Source organism: Canis lupus, chromosome 28 (genome assembly GCF_011100685.1).
Source record: "Canis lupus familiaris isolate Mischka breed German Shepherd chromosome 28, alternate assembly UU_Cfam_GSD_1.0, whole genome shotgun sequence".
NCBI lineage: Eukaryota > Metazoa > Chordata > Mammalia > Carnivora > Canidae > Canis > Canis lupus.
This window is the reverse complement of record NC_049249.1, coordinates 40,132,991-40,149,728: the sequence shown is the minus strand read 5'-3', so window position 1 is coordinate 40,149,728 and position 16,738 is coordinate 40,132,991.

The window sequence follows — 16,738 nt, the reverse complement described above, 5'->3', positions numbered from 1 at the left end:
GTCGTCGTCTGCTCTGGTCCCTGCGTCCGGCTGAGGGCCGGGGTCTGGCCCGGGGTAACTGAGGCCTGGCGCGGGGCTCCGACGTGGATGCAAGCCCGTGATGAGTCAGGGCAAGCTACCAGTTTGAGGAGCACAGAGAAGAAACCCCGAAGAGCTGCATTTTTGCCAAGACGTTAGCCGTGCGCGACAGCGGAGCTCACCTGTTCTTAGAAAGCGTCCCCGCGGAAGGCGCATAAACCCGCGTCGTGTTGACTCACGCTTGGTGCAGCGCTTTAACCGTGCCAGGTACCTGGAACGCCGGCAACTTGTGGGATGGGCTGCCAGTCGTAGGGAACCGCTTGGCCGGTGTTCCCAGGACCTCAGGCCCTGGGACGTCTCGTCTGGGGACGTCTCCGAGTTCCCACTCACCACAGACACAGCCGTGGGCCAGAGAGAGAGCAGTTCGGGGACGGAAGGGCTCATCAGACACTCGGGCCCATGGTCCGGCCTGAGCCGACCATTTCGAGGGGAGGCCCCGGCATTGTGGAGGGAAGGGGCTGGACCACGGTCTTGGGCGCACAGACGCGGGTGGGTCGTGGGAGGCCTGGGCTCAGGGTGGATCACAGACAGAGTCCGTCCCCATCCGCGCAAGGCCGTCCGTGGTGAGGCCGGGGAGGCCCAGCGGGGCTGCGTGTGGCTGGAGAGCTTTTCCCACGCTGACTGTCCTCGATTCCCCGCTGACACGCTTCCAGGGGAGGCCTCTCCCCCTGACACTGAGCTCTGAACTGCCGCGGACGGAGATAAACCAATTTGGAAGGAGGGCTATTATCCGGCTACGTGGCCAAGGGGAGGAGGGAGGCTCTGGGCTCACGCTGGGAAAATGCCTCAGTAAATGGGAAACTACTGCATCTGGCATGGCTTCAAAGCATTTTCAGCTTCTATTTTAATAAGGTGACATTGGAAATAACCCCAAAGTTCTTTTTAAACACAGAAAATGAAAAATCTCTTCAGATAGTCTCTGCCATAAAAATAAGTCCAAATGTTAGGTGAAGGGGTTCTAAATTATAAACTAGATGCTTCCCGGGCCGCCCTGCGACTCCAAGCCCCAAATTGGTGCCGAGAGCACGATCATTATCTTGCGCCAAGCGTGGAGAGAAGAGCAGAGGAGCCAGGCTGGGCGCCGGAGATCCCTTTGATTTCTGCATCATTAGGTGGCGAGATGGCAGAGCGCAGCACCTGGCCCACGCTCTCGGGGGCCACGAAGCGGGGTCGGAGGAGGAGCCTGCAGTTTCGGGTCTGGGCCGGGCGTCCTTCGTGCACGGTGACCCTGCAGCGCCCATCGCGTTCCAGGTGTGAGGGGCACAGCGGGGAAGGGGGGGCGTTCACACCTTCCCACAAGGAGCACGAGCGAATCCACCCCAAGTCGGCAGCGGCGGCCCAGGTCACACAGCCACGTGGCGACCGTAGGCTCATGAGGGACAGTGACCGCGTGGAGCGGCAGCAGCGAAGCCCCCAGCGTGCTCTGTGCCCGGGCCCTGCCGCGTGCACTCCAGGCACACACACCGAGCACAAGGATGGGGGGCCAGGGCGCCCCGGAGGGAGGGCGCCGTGGGGACAGCAGGCCGGTGTGCAGGTGGACGAGCCATGGGCACACCCAGCACAGCCTGGACGGGGCCCAGGTGAGCATGAGGTGGGGGCAAGAGCTGCCAACCTTCCAGGTGAGACAGGCGCTGCCGGGAGCTGTGGCCCGAGCGGCGCAGGACGTGCTGCTCCTGCAGGCTGGCCGCCGGAAATAATGTCCCATTCGGGTGGTGATGCCAGAGAGTGACGCTGAGTCCTCAGTGACCCTCACGCAGACCCGGGTGTCGAAAGTGGGTTAGTCCGCCCGCCCACGGGGTCCTGTGGCTGAGGGCGGGCAGACGGCTGTGTGCACAGGGCTTCAGACTGCGTCACAGTTGTGCCCTGCGTGCTACCCCACGTCTGCCGCCTGCACCCCTGCCACCCCTCCCGGCAGCGGGGCAGGTGGGCAGTGGGGCCAAGTGGGCAGCGGGGCAGGTGGGCAGTGGGGCAGGTGGGCAGCGAGGCAGGCAGGCAGCAGGGCAGGTGGGCAGTGGGACAGGTGGGAAGCTGGCAGTGGGAAGCAGGGCAGGTGGGCAGCACAGCAGGTGGGCAGCAGGGCGGGTGGACAGTGGAGCAGGTGGGTAGCAGGGCAGGTGGGAAGCTGGCAGGTGGGTAGGGGGAAGGTGGACAGCGGGGCAGATGGGCACCAGAGCAGGTGGGCAGCAGGAAAGGTGGTCAGTGGGGCAGCAGAGCAGGTGGACAGTGGGACAGGTGGGAAGCTGGCAGTGGGAAGCAGGGCAGGCGGGCAGCGGAGCAGGTGGGAAGGGGGCAGGTGGGCAGTGGGACAGATGGGAAGCCGGCAGTGGGAAGCAGGGCAGGCAGGCAGCGGGGCAGGTGGGCAGTGGAGCAGGTGGGAAGGGGGGCAGGTGGGCAGTGGGGCAGGCGGGCAGCAGATCAGGTGGGCAGCGGGGCAGGTGGGCAGTGGGGCAGGCAGGCAGCAGATCAGGTGGGCAGCGGGGCGGGTGTGCAGCAAGGCAGGTGGGCAGCGGGACCAGCCTGGCATGAGACAGGGGGAGTGTTCAGCCTTTGTTTCTAACTCTGGGAAGGAGAAAGCAGGACCTGTGTCTGTTCTCAGGTTGAGCCCTAAAAGCTTTGATTAGGGTGGCGGCCATCTGAGTGGAGCTGTCGTGCCGCTGACGGAACCGAGCACCAGTCTGGGTGTCCCCATGGAGGTCCTCTGTGGCTGAGGGCAGCACACAGCTGGTCACGCTTCAAGATGCGGGTGGGCCTCGTGCCATCAGGTGAGGGCCTTTAGGACAAAAACAGGTTTCCCGGAGAAGGAATTCTGCCTCGAGACTGCAGCGTCTGGTCTTGCGGGGCCCTCAGCCTGCCCCGCGGATTGGAACCGGTCGGCTCTGCTGGCTTTTCACTCCTAATGTCTCTCCTTAGAGAATGGTAGGTAGGTGATGGATATAGGTGTGGGTGCAGGTGCAGTGCAGGTGCACGTGTGGGTATGGGCATGGGTATAGATGGGGGTGCAGGGGCAGATGCAGGTATAGATGGTGGTGGAGGAGTAGGTGTAGGTGTAGGTACAAATGGTGGTGCAGGTGCAGATGTAGTTATAGATAGTGGTGCAGATAAAGGCATAGATGGTGGTGCAGGGGCAGGTGTAGGTGTAGATGGTGGCGCAGGAGCAGGTATAGGTATAGATGGTGCAGGAGCAGGTATAGGTATAGATGGTGCAAGAGCAGGTATAGGTATAGATGGTGGTGCAGGTGCAGGTATAGATGTAGATGGTGCAGGTGCAGGTGTAGGTATAGATGGTGGTGCAGGGGCAGGTGCAGGTATAGATGGTGGTGCAGGGGCAGGTGTAGGTCCAGATGGTGGTGCAGGGGCAGGTGCAGGTGTAGATGGTGCAGGTGCAGGTGTAGGTGTAGATGGTGCAGGTGCAGGTGCAGGTATAGATGGTGGTGCAGGGGCAGGTGTAGGTCCAGATGGTGGTGCAGGGGCAGGTGTAGGTCCAGATGGTGGTGCAGGGGCAGGTGTAGGTCCAGATGGTGGTGCAGGGGCAGGTGTAGGTCCAGATGGTGGTGCAGGGGCAGGTGCAGGTGTAGATGGTGGTGCAGGGGCAGGTGCAGGTATTTGTACACAAACACATACACCTCTGGGGGTGTTTCTCTAAAACACGCTAACTGATACAGTTAAGTCACAAGGAAACACATAGGCACAGATTGGCTTTCTCTTGGTAAATATTCAGGGGAACCTCACACTCCATCTGCCTGAATGTCACAGCGTGAATCCAATCAGGGACTGGGGGCAAAAGGAGCCTAAGACATCTGTCACCTGCTCCAGCAACGGCCATGTAACTGAGCCACTTCCTCATGTGGGAGAATTATTTTAGGTGAAATGATTAATTCTGAAAGCAAAATTATAAATAAATAGATTGTTTGAATGTTGTTCAGTCCAATTCACTCACTACTTAATTTATTTCCCAGGAGCTGCCTCTGGGGGATTTTATTGAGCTGTGACTCGAATCATTTAATTTTTTACCAGGCTATTTTTTGCCATTGAAAATTCAAATTTCACAATAAAGTAAACATTTGTTTAATGTTTATTGGATGTTCCCACTACTAATTTACTTATGGAATTTCTTTTTTTAGAGAGAGAGGGGGAAAAAAGCGGTCCCCCTGTGGACAGGTGTCGGACGCATGCCAAGGTCAGGGGTCCCACGTCCAGTGTGAGTTTCAGAAATGAAAGACGGAGTATTTAGTGCATCGATGATGCACCCACTTCTGACAAATTAGCCGAAAAGGAAGAAACGATGAAACAGCCATGAGATTCACGTAATTCCCGTGCTGTTAGTCACAGAAGGCTCTTTTGGGCTTTCTCTTATATTCAGGAGTCGACCTGCCAAGGATGCCAGTGAGGGTGGTTTATGGGGCTTCGCACCAGCCACCCCGAGGCTCTGCCCGGGCCCCACATCGGGCCCTCCAGCCACCCGCGGCCGCTCCCCTGAGCCGCGCACCGTGCTCCCCTTGGTCGCCAGCTCCGGAGCCTGCGGGATCCAACACCAGCCGGACTGCAGGTCCTCGCAGCAGCTCGTCCTCAGGGGGCCGCCCTGACAGCGCGGGCCAGTGGTCTTGAACCCCCGGCTCAGTGAGTAGGGCCTCCCCGAGGCTGCATTAAACCCGCCACTTTGTGTGCGGCCTGCAGAGCAGTGACTCTTGATCATCGCCGGTTGGGCGCGCTCCCGGAGCACCACATAGGTTCGCGTCTCCGCTACACGGATCCGGGAGTGGTGCTGGGCCCAGGCGTGCCCGTGTTGACTTCGTGACGCGTTTGCAGCCTGGAGAGCGAAGGTGAAAACCCGGGTTTGAATCCTTGCCGTCCCCTCCTAGCTGTGTGACCTTCCAAATGGCTTAACCTCTCAGTGCTCCAGCTCCTCGACTGGAAAATGCGGATGACGGCAATGGAAGCAGCACCCTCCCAGGCCTGCTGGGGGGATCAGAGGGGTCATGTGTTTAAAAGCGTCCGGACGGCGCCTGGCGCGACGGAACACTGATGGGTCCTCGCGGTTATCGTCTGAGACCCACTGCGGCCCCGGGTTCTGAGAGGCTTTGCTCTTCATGGCGCTGTTTTGAGAATCTGGAATTTAGAGTGAAATGAACCGTGGCTTGGTCTCAGGCACCAATCTGCAGCCCAGGTACAGCTGGGAGCTCCGTCTCAGGCTGTGACACGGGTGACACCCCCCCTGCCGCCCCCAAAGGACCTAAAAATGTCACATCACAAAACCAGGACCCAAGTAGGTCAAAGTCACAGCAGAAAGCAATCCTGATGTTTCGGACGCTTTCCCTGTGGGAAGACGGGGGGGCAGGCGGTGGGGGTCTGAGATCGCAGCGCTCAGAGCCCGCGGGCCCGCCCGTCCCCTAGTGCGCACCTGCAGACACGCCGTGTGCCCATCGGCGACTCCGTTCCCATCCATGTGTCAGTCCTCGGCCGTTGTCCTCAGATTCTGAGGGGGGGACGCACATTCTGCAAATCCAAGGCCGATTCTGGAGGCTGTGCAAGACTCTCGGGTCTGCGGGGCTCAATGCTGGACAGATGGGGCTCCGAGCTCCCACTCGCCTCGCCCAAGGGCCACTGACTCGCCAGAAACAGCACTGGCAACACTGGGTTTGTGGGGACCCAGTGCCATAGGCTGTGACCCTTGCTCCCCCCACCCGCCTCTTCCCACAGGGCCCAGAGGAGGACTGAGCCCCTCCCCACAGCCAGGTGTGAGAGTCCCAGGCGTTCCTGATGGCAGGTGCCTGCACCCCTGCCCGACCCCGCTCCCGCTGTTCTGTGATGCCCAGGGCTTAGGAGAGCGCCCCCGCGAGGAAGGCGGTCCCCACACCCCACGACCCCGGGCGCACCCCCATCCTGCCCACCGTTTAGTTTTCCACTTTGGGGAATGCGTGGTGCCCTCAGAGACTCAGAGATTTTATCGGGAGATCATTTCCTTCCAGCAAGGACAACTGCAGTTTGGCTCCTTGAGATTTATGGACAATAAAAAAATGTCACGCACACGGAGAAACGCTCACAACAGGCACATGACGTGTCCGGCAGCGGACTGCAGAGCGGGAGATGTCGTTCTGTTTCCCCGCTACCTTTTAACCTCGGGGTGTGCTGTCTGCACGGATGGTGAGGAATGTAAATGCATCATAATTCAGCCGATGGCGCTCGCTGGAGGACAAGCAGAGGGCTCCGCCGAGGAGTGGCTTGGCACACCAGCCCGGAGCCCGCGGATAAATGTTACACCAAACAGCAGGCCTCTGGGGTGCCGTTGATCCTCGGGTAATGAAGACCGAGCACCGAGGCTTCCCTCAGAGGTGACCTGCATAACTTACGCGGGAATTTAGACTAATTCTCTGCTGCAAAACTACGGCCAAATGAGGCTCGGGCTTGTGCGGCTGCGTGCGCGCCCAGGGGCCGGGGCTGCAGGGGCCGGGGCTGCAGGCCGGGACCCCTGCCCCGCGCGCTGGGCCACAGCCCCCCGCTCCCTGCTGTGGGAGCGAGGACCTGGACCGGGAAATAGGCCTCAGGGCGCTCACCCTCTGGCTGTGACGTCCCGGTAGCCGCCCAGGGAGCTCAAGCACGGGCCGTGGCCCCAAAGCCTAAGGGACACCCAGGTGGGTGGATCCAACGAGGGGGACATGGGCAGGTGGCGAAAGAGCCGGGGACACGGGACAGGCTCCTGGGGCATGCGTGCTCCAAGAAGGCCCTGAGGTTCTGGAGGGGGGGCTGCTGCCGAGGGCCGGAGGGGCCGGTGGGGGGTGGGCAGGGTGACAGTGGCTGGCGGCCGGCAGGCTGCAGGGCTGGGGCGGGGACACGACACACACTGGCTCTGGGAGACCCCGCTCCCCGCCGAGGACCCTCGGCAGCTGTGGGGACAGATGGCGGGCAAGAACTTCCTGCGTGTGAGCACGGCTCGGGGCAAGGGAGGGGAGTCTGGGGCTGCGCTCAGGGTCACCCGCAGAGCCCTAGGAGCCAAAGGTCTCGGGTCACAGCAGGCGTCGGAGCACGGCCTGGCCTGAGGCCGGATGGCCCGGGGCCGCTCAGCGCGGGCCCTGACTCCGGCACCTCCAGGAAAGGCCACAGCCAGTGAGTTTTTCTCGGAAACTCCAGGGCCTCGGTGGGGGGAGGCGGCCACGTGGGAGCCCCGCCACGGATCCACGGTGCCCGCGGTCACTGCGTCCAATGTGACACGGACTGAACCTGAGCGCCATTTACCTGAGAGCGGCTGGGGTGTCGTTGGCCTCCCTGCTGGAAGGATTGTCTCTAGCGGAGGCCAGAGCGGCCTCCCTGTGACCATCGCGCCGGGACGTGGAGCGGCTGAGCTGACAGCCCCCAGCGCGGGAGGCCCAGGTGAGCGCCCTGCACAGGTGCGCCCGGTGACTCCCGGAGGTGCAGTCACCCCCCCCATCCCAGCCCCGCAGCTCGGCGTCACGGGCGCTGTGCGCACCCCAGAGCCTGGCCGCTTCCCTTTACTCCCGCCCTGTCCCTCTCTCCAGTCTCGTGAGCCGGGTCAGGCCACTCCACGCCGTGGCCGCGACTCTTCACCTGCGCCGTCAGCAGGGGCCTGCAGGCCGTGGTGCGTTTATGAGCCTCAGACAACACCTGGCACGTACTACGGCCTCGGTAAATATGTACGATTATCTCCAAACAGTTTTACCACGAGACCCTGAGAACCGAAGTACGGCTTCCCAGTATTCATGTGATTTTCTCTCCGTGGAATCGGAAAGTTATTTTTGGTAAAGCCTCACCCCTGGGGGTGAGAAAGCCCTCACGGGCCTGTCTGGACATTAGCCAGCTGTGTGTCCTCCCGCTGGTCCCCCTGGGCGGGGAGGGAGGCGCTGTCTCCGCGCACAGGCGCTGCGCCTCTCCTGTCCCCGCCTGGAGCCAGGGCGGCCGCGATGATTGGTCGTCATCTCCCAGCTTCCCCCGGTCACAGGGTCAGCCTCGGCCCGTGCCAGCGTGGGCACCCCCCGGTTCTGGATGGTGACTGGGGTACAGCAGCCCCTTCGCCCGGGGGGACGGGTTTCCCTGAGCAAGTCTCAAGACTGCGGGAAACCAGTGAAGCAATGAAATGCCATCTGTCCTCAAGAGAGCAGACCAGGGGCCAGCGTCTGGGGGAGACTTCATGCTCCAGGTCCCCCGGTGATGGCCGGAAATCGGGGGACAATGGGTCCCAGACCTTCAGCATCAGACAAGGGGTGCAGCCTGGAGTTGGATTGGGCCGTCTCGGGGTAGGGGACCCGAGAACCTCTTTCTAACAGGCTCCCACGTGATGCCGGTGCTCCGTGCCAGGAGCGCGTTGTGAGAACCACCACCCTGGATTCCTGGCGGCCTGAAAGAGAAACAGGGTGTTTGCTGGAGGGAGGGCAGCGAGGGGGCAAGTGGGGCGGACAGATGAGCTTTGCCTCCCAGCTCCGCAGGCCTGGTCTTCGGGAGGGGCCGTGCCCTCCCCGCTGCTGGAAATCCTGCCGGGGGCTCTCGGGCGGGAGCTGCGGGGCCATCACACCTTCGCACCTGCCCCTTTAATTCCGGCAGGTCATAGCTCCACCTGCACTCCTCTGGTTTTTCAGCAGGTTCTCCGATGTTGTCTCCTCCGTCTCTGTGCTCTTAGTACTTAACCCACGCCCACCCCCGGGCCCAGGCGTGTGACGCGCTTACCAACCCTTCAGTACTTAGCTTTGTTAAGTGAAAACGTCGACTTCTTCAGCAAACACTCATTAACCGATTTTGCTTCATTCTGTGCTCGCCGCCAGTGCATGAGTCTGCACAGCTGACGCCAGCCCTAGGTCATGTTGGCCCGCCCGGGGCCCCCGCCATCCCCCCAGGCTCGCTCTAGCACAAGGAACTCCCCACTTTGCAGGGCAGGGCATCCGTCGCCTCAGGCAGACGCCGGTGGGGAGCCCTGTGAGCGCTGGTGATGCTCCCTCGGGGGCCCCTGGGGTCCAGCACAGCCGAGGTGGGGAAGAGCCAGTGTCCACAGTGAGGCCCCATCTTGGGACACGAGTGACCTTGTCCCAAGCCGGTCACATCCCCGGTCCCACCTTGTTCAACAAAGGATGAGCACAGAGACAACCCAAAGCTCAGGTGACACGTTCCTCCTGCGAGCTTCGAGGACACGTGATCCTGAAAGTCAGAACATGTCCCTGCTAGTTTAGATGCCACGTGCCAAGCGCATACATGCACGTGTCTGCGTAGACACATACGTAAGTATGTGCACAAAATCTCTATTCCTCAAAATGACCCCGACAAGTAGGACTCAGAGCTACCGCTTGGGAGGTGGGGTACAGGAGGGCCACAGGTGTCACGTAAGTAACTCAAGACCACGTGACCTGGAATGAGCTGGAATGAAAAGGGAGCCGCTGTTGAGTCTAAAGGGAACGTTTTCCCTCCCACAATGACCGAGGTCGTGTCCCCTGGGAAAGCGGGTGAATGTAGGCAGCTGGGGGCCAAGTTTGGGAACAAACACAAGGTCCTTCTCACAGAGAGTTGCTGGCTCCATGTTTACAGCCTTCCTGGCAGAACAGGGGGTGGCCGTGGGGCCAAGAGGAAGGGCCCCTCCTACAGAGGGTCAGGCTCAGGCTGCAACCTTGGCCACCTTCCCTTGGCTTCCCCATTCAGACCCTTTGCCCCATCCATGGACCATCCATCCCATGCCATGTGCTGTCTTCTCCTCCCCCTACACCCACCCCCAAGGGTCAGCTACGCCCACGGCATCTCCAGGTGAGAACTGAGGTGCGGTGAAGTGCGCTATGGCTGGGCCTTTTGGTCCATGCGACAGGGACACAGAGGCTAAGGGGTGGCTACTCTGGGCCGTGGAAGTGTTTGGTGCTCCTGAGACTGTCCTGCAGATATGGGCTGCCTCCCCCCAAGCCCACCTGCATCAGACCAAGCTCTCCTTGTGGAGGAAGGGGCGTTGGCAGGTCCATATCAGCCGGCCAGAAGAGACTCCTGCTGTGATAGAGTTCCAACGTTGCGATGACCCATGGTCCCTCCATTGCCATGTCCCCCACCCCCCAGCACTGGCCCCAGACTCAACCACAGACACGGTCTGCAAGGGGCTGTGAGCAAACGTGAGGCGGGCAGAAGCCTGGAGAGCTCTTGCTGGGTTGGGCTTCTCTGTCTGTCCCTCTGCCTCTGCACCATGTTCCCACTGCACGCTGGAGGACAGCACATGTGCAAGGAAACCCTTCTAGACCCATCGACAGGCCCCAGCCTCCAGATGTGTGAGTCCAGCCAAGACCAAAGAACCACCAGAAACCCGTGATTCATGAGCTAGACAAATGTTCGTGTTTCAGGCCATTGAGCGTGGGGGTCATCTGTTACGCAGCAGACACAGTGGCAGAGGATAACGGATACACCTGCACTGTCTGAACTAATAGCTACAAACACAGGCCCAGGGGCGGCTCCCACCGAGGCCAGGAGAGCTGGGGTGAAAGAGACCTGCCTTCGGGCACCCTGGAGCTGTCAACTCCATTGGCCCCTGCCCAGGACAGATCTCAGAGGGCACCGCTCATTCAGGCAGGGACGGGAAGCCCCCTGCCAAGTCTTCCCGCTCTACGCTCCCTTGTGGTGCTTTGGGAATGACTCTTTTTCTGTGTTGTGATTTGAATGATCACACAAAGTACTTTATGGGGAAAGAATAGCCAAAGGAGCGGATGTGTTCCCTTTTAAGAAATGAGAGTGGCACCTTCCTGGGAGCGAACCGTACGTCCAAGGAAAGAATGAATCACGGTCTTGAATCTCGGCAAGGCAAAGCCTGATTTTTCTTTCTGAGACGGAGTGTGTCATCTCACCATAAACGCGGCTGCATGATTTGACACACTTTTACAGCATGGAGATATAATAATCAATACAAAAAAGATAAAATGATACATTTGGACAGTGATGAACCAAAGAAGAAGAGGATTGGTGGAATTAAATTAAACAAAAATCTGAAACTGAAACAGACACTGACTTCCCATTATTTGAACTAAAGAAAAATTCATTTCTATAAACATTTTTTTTAAAAGGTTTCATCCAGTTATTTCAGGATCTCAATTACTCTTGAAAATGAGACAAGCTGGCAATTTAAAACAGCTTTCTTTTAACTATTCAGTGCCAAAGGAAAACAAAAATGACTTTATTTTAATGAGTAAAATTTACATATACTATTGACCTTGTGTGAAACCTTGCATTATATGAAATATACTGTACACCATATCATCTGAAGTGCATTTTTCCTTTCAGACAGTTGACATTTAAATGTACTTCTTAGAATCAAGAAAAAATATCACATTAATCTTGCTTTTCCATAATCTAAAGAAAGGAGGGTAGGAAAGAGCAAATGCACATTTTTCATTGACAAGGGGGGCATGCAGCCAGAGTTCCCACAGTGCTGTGATCCCAGAGTGCAGGGATCCTTCAGCAAGTGCAGCAGGGAAGGGGGGCTCCACTGAGACCAGATGGATTCTCATGGAGAACGGTACCTCTGCTCCCTCCAATGTTTCAGAGCGCGCCCATGAACAGGTTGGGCAACATCTGCCTCTGCAAGGACAGGATGGGGGTGGTGGTGGGACTTCTTACCTGTGTCCCCACACCTAATCTCCAAGCTCACCGACGGTGGCTTTGCTCAGCGATGGTGATGGAAGCCCGATCAGCAAGCTGTCTGCTCTTGTTGAACTTGCCAAGCAGCTAGTGTCAGCTTCCCAACCACACTCTTTGCTCAGATAATTTGTTTTATTCTTATTCCTGCCTCTCTCCTTGCCAAAGGCCAGTCTCCTTATTTTGCCTCAAATTTGCTACATGAGGACATTGGCCAGTTTCCTCAGCTCCCTCTTGGATAAAGAACCAGGTATCCCTGTTATTGTTCCTGCTGTAGACCTATGAGCACTGAGGCGGGGGCCTCAGCATCATCAGCAGACATTCATTCATTCATTCATTCATTCATCCATCCAGCTGAGGGCTTGCTATACATGGACAGATAAGATAGGATTCCTGTCCTCAAGAAAATCACATAAAAGGATGTAATCGTACAATCAAGACATGCAACGAGCTCTGGGAGTAGAGCAGGGTGTGGGATTAGACATGCCACAGAGGTAATAAGATGCTTTTCATAGGTGAAGATAATTGATTCAGGCCTTGAAGTATGAGGAGAGAAAAAAAATGATGGGTAACTTTCTTGGCAGAGTTTGCGTAAGGAAAAGACATTTATACCATGGAATAATGAGCAGGGAACGTAAGCGAATAATTCACAAGAGAAGGCTCACATGGACACTAGTTAATAAACATGTTTTTAGAAATTATTCAACCTCAGTAAGAGTCCAATATATATAAATTGAAACTACAAATAAGGGATAGTTGTTGTCTGTCAGACTTGAAGGATTTCAGAAATGACAAACACTCCATGGCAGCATGAGATGGACTGACTACTCCCACACCACAAACTTCACATTATGTATCAGGAATTTTAGAAGAGTCCGTGCCCTTTGGCCATCTGCAATCTGAAGAAAGAGATTTATATCCAAAGAGAGTCAGACAGTATTATGCATATTAGCAGAATTGAGAAGTCCTCTATATTCAACACAGGGATGTGGGACACTCACATATGCACTATTATGTGGCTGTTTTAAGTCATGTTTATCAGGGGGTCTTGGGTGGCCCATTCAGTTGAGTGTCTGATGGCTCCTGACTTCAGCTCAGGTCATGATCTCGGGGTCATGAGATAGAATCCCACATTGGGCTCCACACTGGGCATGGAGCCTGCTTCAGATTCTTTCTGCCTCTGCCTCTCCCCTCCCTGTCTCTAAAAATAAAAAAAAAAATCAGGTTTTCAGAAATGTTTAGTGATATGGAAAAAATTGAGGTTTGTTACAAAATTGTATAATGAAAGCTCTCATAGCATATAAAAGGCAAGAACATAGAAATAAAACTTAGTAAAAGACAGTAAAAAGACTGGAGGGCCATAGTCTTTAAAGATGAAATACATAATGATTAGAAATAATAATAATTTTAAACAAAATGTGTTTAAATAAAGCCAGACTATGGTAAAGGAAAGCACAAGATAATATTATAGGATTCTTATCCTACCTCCATTTATGACAGGTTAACTTATAAGGACTTATCTTTGCTCCATTAACTAGAAAACTAGACAAAATATATAAATATGATTTTGGAGTCTTTCACTAACTGGGGACTCAAGACTGCAGTCCCTGAGAGGAGGTAAACAAAGTAGGTGAGTCCTACAATTACCTGAATCTTTTTTTCCCCTGGAGATATTTTCCAGACTGTGACACAAGGAGTGGAGGCCTGTAAGCATGACATAACTACATCCAGTATATGACCGTCTTGTTGAGCGGAGGACACAGGTCAGAGTTTAGCAAGGCTAATGTGTCTGGAATGTGCACAATAGTTCTCCAGGCAGGAAGAAACTTTGTAGAGAAGGAGCCCATGAACTTTCATAGGGTCCCCATTGTATGTTTGGCTGAATACTGAATGACATGTCCATGATATGGAACTCTGCAAAATTGGAACGACTTAAAGAACAACTGCCCTATGGCTATAAAATGAGCAATTCACATGTCTCTCTTAGAGCTGGAAGATGTTTGTATTCTGCATGGCCAAAGAAAGTTTCCCTTGTCTAACACCAGATCATTCATCAAAGACGTGAGATGGAAACAACAATAAAAACAATGGTTCATACGTCATAGCATGTATTGGAGTCAAATGAGTGCAGGTAACATAGAGAGCGGATAGGGAAAAATTGAAGCATATGGCTCTAAGTTTCTTACATTACATGTGAAGCTGTGTATTAGTTGAAGGCTGGTTGTGAAACTTTAGTGATCTTAGTCTCTATAGCCTCTCCTAAAAGCACAAACAGGAAGATTTGGCTAAGAAGCCAGTGGGAAAGAGAAACTGAATACTCAAATTTCTCAATGAATCTAAAAAAATACTAAAAAAAAAAAAATAGGAAAGTAGAAAAAAAGGTTGAAGAATAAAAGATGGGGCAAAAAGAAAATGGTGAAAATGGTGAAATTGTGTACTTTAGCCTAACCATGTCAACAGTTACACCAAATGTAAATGGTCTAAATATGCTAAAAAGCATATGATTACACTGGATAAAAATGCAACAAATATCTATACTGTCTTTAGAAATTGTGCTTTAAATATATAAAAAAACACATTTAAACTGGAATGATGAAGTATGCCATGTAAGTATTAATTATAAAAGAGCTGGAGCAGCTTTATAGTTGCTAGATAAAACATGTTTGGGAAACAGAGAATATCATGAGATAAAGATAACAAACTTCTGTGATGAGAAATGGATCAATTCATCAAGAAGACATAGAGTCCCTAAATGTGTATGTACCCAATAATAAAGCCTCAAGACTAAAGCTCAGAATTCAAAGGAGAAATAGGAATTGACAATTACTGTTAGAGATTCTTTGGCTTCTCTCGGTTATCTCAGAACAGGTAGACGTGGGACAGTAAGGGAACAGAGGACTTGAACAATGCCATCAGCCATACTGATCCAGAGCTCACTGAACACACCACTCCACAACAGCAAATACACTCGTTTCAAGTACACATGAAACATCAGCAAGATAAACATTATGTTCCCCTGAAACAAATCCATATAAATTTAGAATGATTGAAATCACATAGATTATCTTCTTTGAGCCAACTGGAATTAAGTTAGAAATCAAGAAGAAAAATATCTGGAAAATCTCTAAATATTTGAAAATTGAGCAAAAATATTTTGAACCTGGCAATAAGAAGCACAATGCATCCAAACTTGTGGTGTACAGATAAGGCTGACATAGAAAGGCATTAAGAGTTTGATATACTCAAACCAAAAAAGAAGAAAGTTTTAATATTAATCATCAAAACTTATACATTAAGAAGCTAGCAAAAAAGGGAGCAATATAAACTCAAAGAATGTTGAAGAAACGGAACAACAAATACAAGAGAATAAAATGAAGTAAACAATGAATAAAAACAGATGAAGTTAATGCAAAATGATTTCTTAAAAATCAATAGAATCAATGAGTCTATAGGTAGACTTAGTTTTTAAAAACAGAAAAAATACAAATTGCTAGTCTGAAAGAGGTGATATCACTCTAGATCCTACAGAAAGCAATAGGACAATAAAATCGGCAAAAGCGACTATATCCCAACAAACAAAAAGAGTGAAGTTGGAAACTTCCTTGAAAAACAGTACTGTAACACAAATGATACAAAAATAAATATCTCTTATCTAGTAGTGTAGTTAAATTTACACTTAAAACCCACTCACAAAAGAAACTGCAGACCCAGATGGCTTTCATGGTGAATTCTATCAAATGCTTAGGAAAGACGTCATGCTAATATTACATAAGCTCCCTCAGAATGTAGAGGAGGGGGAGCCCTGCCCAGCTCATTTATGAAAAGAGAATTACAAGAAAAGGAAGCTACAGACCAATATTCCTCATGAATATAGATGTAAAAATCCTTAGCTAAATATTAGCAATTCAAATCAAGCAATATATAAAAGAATAATATATTATTATCAAGAGGTGATTATTCTCAGAATGCAAGAGTGATTTTACATTAAAAAATCAACCAATGTCACTTACCATATTAAAAGAGTAAAAAATAAGTGACCTCGGTATATGTGGAAAATGCATTTGACAGAACCCAACATCCGTCCCCAAGGAATAATATCAACAAACCATGAATAGAAGGGCATTTCTGCACCTGCTTAAGGGCATCTAAAATAAACTATTGACCTTGTATTCTCTGACCTTGCTAAATTTATTTATAAGTTCCCTGATTTTGTTCTTTTTTGAAATTATTTTGGCTCTTCTTGTTATTTTAGTTTTTGTAATGATCACACTATCTGATTTCAAGACTTGCGATGAAGCTATCTTAATCAAGAAAATGTGTGATTTGCTTTCAGGGTAGATTGATAGGTCGAATGAACAGAATATGATGTCAAGGTCATTTGGTGGGGAGTAGTCTTTTTAGAAGCCACTTCCACAATGGCTAGGATCTTTGGAAGTCTACTACTCCATAAAAGCGATGAAAACAATGTAAAGATTGTTTGAGCATGTTTGAGCACTGATTGAGCATCTGCCTTTGGCTCAGGTCGTCCCAGGGTCCTGGGATTGAGTCCTACATCGGGCTCCCTGCAGGGAGCCTGCTTCTCCCTCTGCCTGTGTCTCTGCCTCTCTCTCATGAATGAATGAATGAATGAATGAATGAATAAATAAATAAATAAAATCTTTAAAAAATAACTAACTCGTAAAACTCAATAAAAAGGAGATGAACATTTCAATAGAAAATGCGACAAAGATTTGACAGACACTTCAACCAAGAAAGTAGTATGCCATACATCCTGGATTATACACTGTAAATAAGAGCACTTTATTCTACTTAAATTAAATCTCAGCAGAATTGATTTAAAACGTTAATATTATGAACATGGCAAAATATTTGAGGAGACACTTGACAACGCTATATAAAAAAATGACCAATAAGCACATGAAAAGGTGCTCAATATCACTGGTAAACATCAAAAGGCTAATTAAAGCCCAGTGAGCTAGGACTACAGGTGCACTAGCAAGGGTTAAATTTTAAACTCAACAACTTTAAGTGACTACGAGAAGCATTTGGAACCCTTATACGCTTC